Raw genomic sequence first — 8,759 nt, 5'->3', positions numbered from 1 at the left:
GAGCTTTTCGGATATCGGAGTAATCTAACGTCAGTCTTTTTGTTCTTTCAGCTGAGATGGCCGGTGTCGAGGCGAAACGGGCGAAGATTGAACCTGAGTCCGGAACGTGCATCCTGTGCAGCAAGAAGTCGCCACTCTCTGAACTAAGCAAGGCAGCGGGCAACAGTTCTTGGAAGACATTGTGTGACGCAGCCGCAGTTAGAAACTTTTATCCAATTCTAAAGCTAGTCCAAGAAGGCGCAGTTGAACTTCCTAATATTCCAATATTATACCATAGGGCTTGTAGATCAGACTTCACTCACAAAAACCACCTAGCTACTTTGACCAATGCAGCTATAAGTTCTTCAGTTGATACTGGCGATGCGGTGCGACGGCGATCATCACGGGAAGAGACAGGATCAACTTCAACGGTCTACGATGATAAATGCATTTTTTGCCAGCGTGCTTCAAAATTCATAAAAGGCAGTCGTACCCGTGAAACAGTTGTCTTGGCTGTTGAACTTCGAGCAGATAAGACAATAAGAGATGCTGCGACAGCTCGCAATGATGAGAGAGTTTTGGCATTGACTACACGAGATATGGTTGCAGCTGAGGCTCACTACCACTTCTCCTGCTATAGAAACTACACACGGCCCCAAAAACCTCAAGTAGAAACTGACATTGAAGATAATATCGAGAAAAAAGAAATGATACGATGTATATTCAATTTCATTCGCACTGACTTGTTCTTGAACCCGAGGATTGTTCCAATAGTTGATGTTGCAACAGATATCCTGTCTTCAGATACATTTTCAGTTGATGTTCGTGACTCCATCAAGAAGAATCTGCAGCGCACATTACAAAGAGAGTTTGGAGAATCGCTCATCTTCTTCAATGTGAAACACCGTGTATACTTGATGCCCGATAATCTGACAAAGCGAGAGATTGCTGCAGAGTGCGTAAACCTGAAAGCAGAAGTGAAAGCATTTGAACGAACGGACGGTGAAAGTAACATTGTGCGTGCAGCTACTTCACTGCGACACCAGATCAAAGATGCTCATTACAATGAACGTTGGCCGCCTCAGCCAGCAGAACTCACTTCAGATTACGTGAAGATACCAGATTCTCTTCGTGTATTTCTGCATACTTTGATTTGCGGGAGTGGGGGTAGCTCTGCGCGTGCCGACACACTGGTATGGTCGATGGCTCAAGATATCATCAATGCTGTACACCGGGGTACCATCAGAACATCGAAGCATGTCCTACTTCCGTGGGTCATGAAAACGCTCACCGGTAATACAGAGGTCATCAGAATATTGAATCGACTCGGGCACGGATGTTCGTACACAGTTCTGGAAGAAATCGAGACAGCGCTATGCATAGACAAATTAGCAAGTGTGGAGAAAGATACAGTACCACTTCCGTCACATGTGCACCCTTCGGTCCCGACTGTATTAGCATTCGATAACATCGACAGGCTAGAGGAATCGCTGAGTGGTGGCGGAACATCGCATCGCGTCAACGGTATCATCGTCCAACCGAAGTCGCAGTCGTGTTTGCCGCCCCAACCTCCATCGGCAGTATCCAAAGCAGATAAGAAGCGATCTATCCCGTCATCCAGCGATTTAGTTCCAATATACAGCGGTGGGAAACGAGAGGGCCCACCTGCAATCAAGCCTGCAGATCTTTCTGACACTCTTGCAGGCGCAACATCCCTTGCGCAGCGCCGAAATCACGTATGGATTATGACTCGCATGCTGGAACCATGCGACCAGACAATCAGTTCGTGGACTGGTTTCAACATCATGACTAGAGATCGTGTTCAGGTGACGGAAGATGTAGTTGGCTACCTGCCGACTATAAACGCGCCTGCCACAGATATGGCAACAGTGCAAGAAATCCTCAGAGAAGCTCTGAACATCATGTCATCACTTCAGCTTGAGCGTATACCGGTGGTGCTAGACCAGGCACTATTTGCTAAGGCGACCGAAATAGCATGGAAAGATGTCGATCGATATGGAAGAATCGTGCTCATGATGGGGAACTTCCATACCATCTGTAACTTCATGTCGAGCATTGGGAAAATGTTTGGAGATGCAGGCCTTCGGGATGTAGCTGTTGAGTCAGGAGTAATCGCTGAAGGTTCCATCAACAGGGTTCTGGAAGGCAAGCAATACAACCGTGCTGTGCGACTCCACAAGTTGATGTACGAGGCACTAATGCGCATCATTTGGAAGGGCTTCCAGGTGTGGATAGAAAGCAATCATCCTGACAAGGAACCCCAGATTCGAAGCACTGACCTCAAAATTCGCAGCATCAAGGAGGATGTTTGCCACGAGACTCTCGCTGCTGCTCTCGATGATGATTCATGTGTACAGAGCTTTGACATGTTCGCGAAATACCTACATTTTCTGCGAACCAAACATGGAGACCTGGCTCGCTTCTGGATGATGTATATTGATATGGTAGAGACCCTGCTGGGGTTGATTCGTGCGGATAGAGAAGGCGACTGGATGCTTCACTTGGCTTGTGTCAGAAGAGTGATCCCTTGGTGTTTCGCAATGAACAAGGTGAACTATGCTAGATATCTACCAGTGTACTATGCACAGATGACGCAACTCCACGAAACATGCCCCGAGTTGTACAGGCATTTCAATCAAGGCTACTTCTCCGTACAGCTTAGACCAGGGAATCCATTTGCCAGAATCGCTGTTGATCAGACAACAGAAGAAACAGTAAACAAAGATACGCAAACAGCTGGAGGAACACGAGGTTTTAGTCTTCGACAAGGGGCTGTGTCACGATACTATCTAACTGCAGAAAATCGGGCTACTGCACTGAGGCAACTACGAGAAACTATCCTTGTGAATGGCAGCGACACATCTCACGCCAAGCACCCTGACTTGTCTACTTCTCGCATCAAACGTGATGAGTCTGGCGTCACAGCTATCTGTGATCTACTGGAAAATGACTGGACCAATCCATTCGCCGATGATCCGTCATGTCTTCTCAGTATATCTACCGGAGCGGCTGCGAGGGAGGACGTTTCTAATGACCTACTCAACACCCTGCAAAAGGGGGAAGCGGCGTATCAAAGCTTCCAGAAACGTCTTGAAGAGGTAACAGGCTTTCATGATACATTGAACAAGCTAAACTTGAAGACCTTTGGTAAGATCAAGCAGAAAGTTGTGAAGGGCACAAACAAGGAGATCGTCCTGAGAGCTGACAGACAACTGTTTGCCACCATGATACTCATCGCCAAGACAAGGAACCTCGACATGCAACTTGTCCTTTGTCACCCACTAGGGCCGTTACCATGGTCTTTGGCAAACGTTGATGGGTCAATGAAAAAAACGAACAAAGCTGCACTTGCGAAACACATGGAAGGTCTTGTGGAACCAGCCGAGAACGTTGACAAGCGAAGTGCAACAATAATTGATGCGATGGCTCTCATACAAAAGATGCATGGCGAGAACGACACGTTCGGAGAACTATCTGACCGCATCCTTGCTGCAGCGCTTCACGCTGGTCAAGGCAGTGAGCGCATCGATGTTGTCTTTGACACATACACAGAAGAATCCATCAAAGCAGCTGAGCGTGTGAACCGCGGTTCAAATGAAGGCATCAGTTTCAGCGAGATCAGACCCGCACACAAAATCATGAACTGGCGGCGTCTCCTTGCTTGCAGCCAGACAAAGGAGAAACTGGTTGTGTTTCTGGCGGAGTCGTGGAAACATGAAACAAATCGCGAAAAGCTAGGCAACAGAACACTGTATGTCACCTGTGGTGAAAAATGTCTGGTACTGACCCGCGATAGGTGGAAGTTGGTGCAAGCACTCGAATGTAGCCACGAGGAAGCAGACACGCGTATGTTTCTCCACGCAAAGCACGCCGCTACCCACTACAAGACGATCATCTTAGTGGCAGATGACACCGACGTTCTGATCATCAGTCTTCATCTCAGCAGAACCATCGATAGTCAGCTCTTCATCAGACGAGGAACAAAGGTTCGAGTCAGAATGATCGACGTTGGAAAGTTGGCTGCGGTATTGGGGTCTGGAGTTTGCAGTGCATTGCCAGGGCTTCATGCATGGAGCGGGTGTGACACTGTGAGTGCTCTGGCTAGCCAAGGAAAGATAAAGGCTTTGAAGCTTGTGCAAGCGAATGAGCTGTATCTTCAAGCATTCACAGATCTGGGATCTTCGTGGAATGTACCAACAGACGTCTTCAATAGCATTCAGGCCTTCACGTGTCAGCTGTACGCCAAGAACACGAAGATCGTCGGTGTTAATTCGCTCCGTTATCACATGTTCTGTGCAAAGAAGGGCCAGATCGAATCTGGACAATTGCCGCCTTGTGAAGACTCCTTGATGCAGCATACGCTTAGGGCCAACTATCAGGCGGCTATCTGGCGACGCAGCCTTGAAAACCTACCAGACGTCCCAACACCATCAGCAGGACATGGTTGGGAACTCGATGATGGCGGTTCGCTCACAATCCGATGGATGGCGGGTCTACCAGCTCCAGATGTCGTCTTGAATCTCATCTCATGCACATGCAGAAGGACGTGTCGACCGTCAGATTGCTCCTGCATACTGAATGGGTTGAAGTGCACTGTTGTGTGTAAGCTGCAGGGATGCTCCAACATGGTGCAGGATGATGCTATCGTGGCTCAGGATGCCAATGACTCTGATGGCGATTCTGATGATTAACTTTGTGTGCACTGTATATTGTATAGCATATGTTGTTCTCTATTATAATGCAGGCCAAATTGCCTGAAAATCTTTATAGACAGATAAACGGTTTAGCAAAATGTATAATTTGGAAGATCATACCGGTGTTATTTGACTAAAACATGACATGTTCAATGATACCTCCGCTTGCTTATTAGGAATATACATCGTATGGTGTTAAAATCAGCTCCATACGTCTTTCCAAACTCTAATAATGAATAATTAATATAATTGGCGGCCATTTTGAAATCCAAGATGGCCACCAAAGTGCAGATTTCCTATGTAACAATTTCCGCCTGCTTATTAGATATCGTATGGTGTTAAAATCCTCTCCGTACGACATTCCTAACTTGCGTTATCGTCAGAATAGATAATGCCAGCGGCGGCCTAAGTCATTTTATGCCTCTTTACATTTATTTGTTGTAAACTCGTGGTGGATGATATGTTTTAGTTTTTGAGTTATTTTTATAGACAGATAAACGGTGTAGCACAATGCATAATTTGGAAAATCATACCAGTGTTGTTTCACTAAAAAAAGTACAAGTCTAATAATAAAATATTGAAAAATATATGATTTTTTTTCGATAATTGATTTTTATAATAATTAATCTAAAACAAAATGCTTCATATTATTTTTTATTTAGACGGTACACATCGGACGTATATTTAGTCGTCAACCGCACATCGATAGCTAGTATAGAAGTCCAGATACACGTGCAACAATGTACCCCACCAAATGGGCATTTTCGAGCTGGGTGGTTTCAAAGATGGCGTCCATCCGGGCACTAAGCTACCGTTCTCAGATGTCCATCACACCTTTTCTGACACTTGAGACATTGGTCTAATGGAAAATCATAATGAGAATTACTCCCCCCGCCGGAGCATTACTTTTGGTCTGGCTCAAGGACTACATGACCTAGTTGTGTCGCGAATATTTTCTAGGGGCAAGATGCGGAAAAGTTGTGCCTGCTACGTGTGCACAAATCGTAGCAATCAGAAGAAGGGTGTTAGTTTTCACAGGTGAGTACTCTGTGTTTTTCTTTTTAAAAGTAGAAATTTTGGACGGAATTTGGTCAGATTTATTGAGAGTGGTGGACAGGCATACAACAAGAAGCAGGGCTGTATGGCTCTCTTTTATGTCATGGATCTTATTGTTGTCGCCATTACAATAAGACCCATGGTAAAAGAGAGCCATACAGCCCTGCTTGTCGGGCTAGACAGGCACAGGCATGACAGGCGGAGTTGATGTCTCTTTGCAACTCTTTCAATCTTTGGAACAAAGGCCTTTCCATTCATGCCATTGTGGCCAAGCATTACACGAGGCCTTACATTAAAAATGAACTTCAAACCTGCGAGAGTAAATTTTTGTCTGTCATCTGGTCGTCATCATGATCGTGACTGATGGACTGATAACACCTACATACTACAGAAATGTTTCACGGCAAGTCGGACCCGAACCATCTCGGACCCAGACCATCTCGGACCCAGACCATCTCGGACCCAGACCATCCCGGACCCAGACCATCTCGGACCCGAACCATATCGGACCCGAACCATCCCGGACCCAGACCATCCCGGACCCAGACCATCCCGGACCCAGACCATCCCGGACCCAGACCATCCCGGACCCAGACCATCTCGGACCCGAACCATCTCGGACCCACACCATCTCGGACCCAGACCATCCCGGACCCAGACCATCTCGGGTCTAGACCAACTCAGACCCAAGTACCAACTTGGACCCGAGAGTTTTTTTCATTGACTTATCTTAATTCTTATCATGAAGTATCATTCTTTTAAAGTCATTTTTTTTCTAAATCTAAGTGGGACAAAAGTCATATTATACATATACTTGCAGCAGGTTAATTTTGCCCTTATACCGGTGTACATTAATGGATAGCAAACCTTAAATACTTTTTCCCGACATATCAAAAGATTTAGACAAGTCTAAAACAACTACACATTTTCCCTTTAGTGTTTTCTTTAGTGGCTTTTTGACCCAAAATATATTTGTACATTTTCCATGGGCAGTGCCATATTGAGATCCTGTGATGTAATGGGGTCCCATCGATCCAGACTACCATCACAAGGTCAATTCTAAAACATGCCTGTAGCAACGTCACATGTGCAGCCTCAACAAAATCGAACAATCTGCTTTGGATTTTTGTTCGTTTATGCGTAGAATGGATGTGATGTTTGTTTGTTTATTTGTTGGGGTGTTTGTTTGTTTGTTTGCTTATTTGTTTGTATGTGTGGTTGGGTGGGTGGGAGGCTGGGTGGTTGGTTGGTTGTGGTTGGGTGGTTGGGTGGTTGGGTGGGTGGGTGGGTGGCTGGTTGGTTGGGTGGGTGGGTGTATAGTTGGGTGGATGGGTGGTTGGTTGGGTGAGTGGGTGGTTGGTTGGCTGGGTGGGTGGGTGGTTGTGTGGTTGGTTGGGTGGGTGGGTTGTTGGTTGGTTGGTTGGTTGGGTGGGTGGTTGGGTGGGTGGTTTCGGTTGATTTTGTATTTATTTATTTTATTATAATTTTTGTAAATTAAGGTTTGAATTATAAATTAAGGTTTGAATTAAGGTCCACGTCTTTTCGAAGCTGTTCCATGTGCTCACGCTCTCGAAGCTAAGTGATCTTTCACAATCGTGTTTTTGTCGAGACTGTATCTATCTTTCGGTGTATGTACCTAAAGCGTATCTTTTGGAAAATTTTCGGTGCTAATTTTTCGTACATGTATACACAATCGTCGGTTAATGCGTATCGAGTATTCTGCGGCCTAGTACTCGTAGGCTTAGACTACCGTACCGTCTCCGACCTTGTGGTTTTGTTTTTCTCTCAGCGATTCGTCGAATGCGCTGAAATTATTTTCGTTCTCTGTTTCGTCCCAGTCGTTCACCCCGTACCTCCTTGTTTAATATCTCTACTCACAAAAAAAAAAAAAAAACCCCAAAAAAATATTTCCTTCCCAGGTCTTATTCGTTTATTTGTTGTTCTTTTTGTTCGTTCGTTCTTCGTTCGCGATCACGCGGTTAGAAATGTATAATCTCTCCCCTGAACAACTATTTTCTCTCATATATTATAACACCCGTTTCTTCTTTTCCTACAAAAGGATGCTTTCGTCTTGCTCACCAAATCTATTCATTCCAAAAAATATATATAATACCATCTCTTACAGTTCCTCCTTTCTACATTCCCTAAACTATCCAGAACTCCACCCCTCCTCCAGTGTCCTCAAACGTTTTTTTGACTCGAAGGTCTCAAACTCATTTTGCAAAAAATGTTCGTTTCCCATGAATCGTACACTTTTCAAAATCCAATCTCACCCCTCCCCTCCAAATCCTCCCCATCACCCATCCCTTTCAAATCTCCCCCCTTGCCCCTTCCCTCCCCTCCCTCCTAAACTCCCCCCACACCCCTCCCCTCCGAGACTCTCCCTCGCTCCTCCCCTCCTAGACTCCCCTCTCACCCCTCCTCCTCAAAGCATCCTCCCTGCTTCTTCCCCCTTCCAACTTTCACCTTCATCTCCCCCAACCTTCTGCCTCGCTCTTCCCCCTCCTCAAATAACACCTCACTGTGCCTCACCCAATCTCCATCAAACCTTTTGTCCGCCCCATTCTTCCCTTTCTCCAAGCTATTCTGAAATCTCTGAAATCTCTGACACACCTTCAACAGCTCTCCCTACCTCTTCCTCCTCTTCCACATCTTACCCTACCCCTCCCCCCCCCCCTGTTCTGGACCCGATGCTCCCCCTTCCTCTTCATTAACGGTATGGACCTCAAACATCCGGGGCCTTCGCTCAAACTTGACTGACCTCTCCATACAGGTTGCTTCTGACAAACCAGATGTGATCTGCTTAACAGAAACTTTCCTCCTTCATGATGTCTCTGATGCCTTGGTATCTCTCCTAGGTTACTCCCTCCTCCGGTATGATAGACCTGAGCCTCGTCCTGGAGGTGGGGTTGCTATCTTTATAAAAAACTCTCTTCCTCACTCGCCCTCCACTGCCCTCTCTCCACCTCACCCCCAGGAATACCTTTGGCTACGGCTTCCCCTTCGCTC

This window comes from Myxine glutinosa, chromosome 13, assembly GCF_964187855.1.
Source record: "Myxine glutinosa chromosome 13, kmMyxGlut1.1, whole genome shotgun sequence".
Taxonomy (NCBI): domain Eukaryota; kingdom Metazoa; phylum Chordata; class Myxini; order Myxiniformes; family Myxinidae; genus Myxine; species Myxine glutinosa.
Note: the sequence above shows the minus strand (reverse complement) of the source record.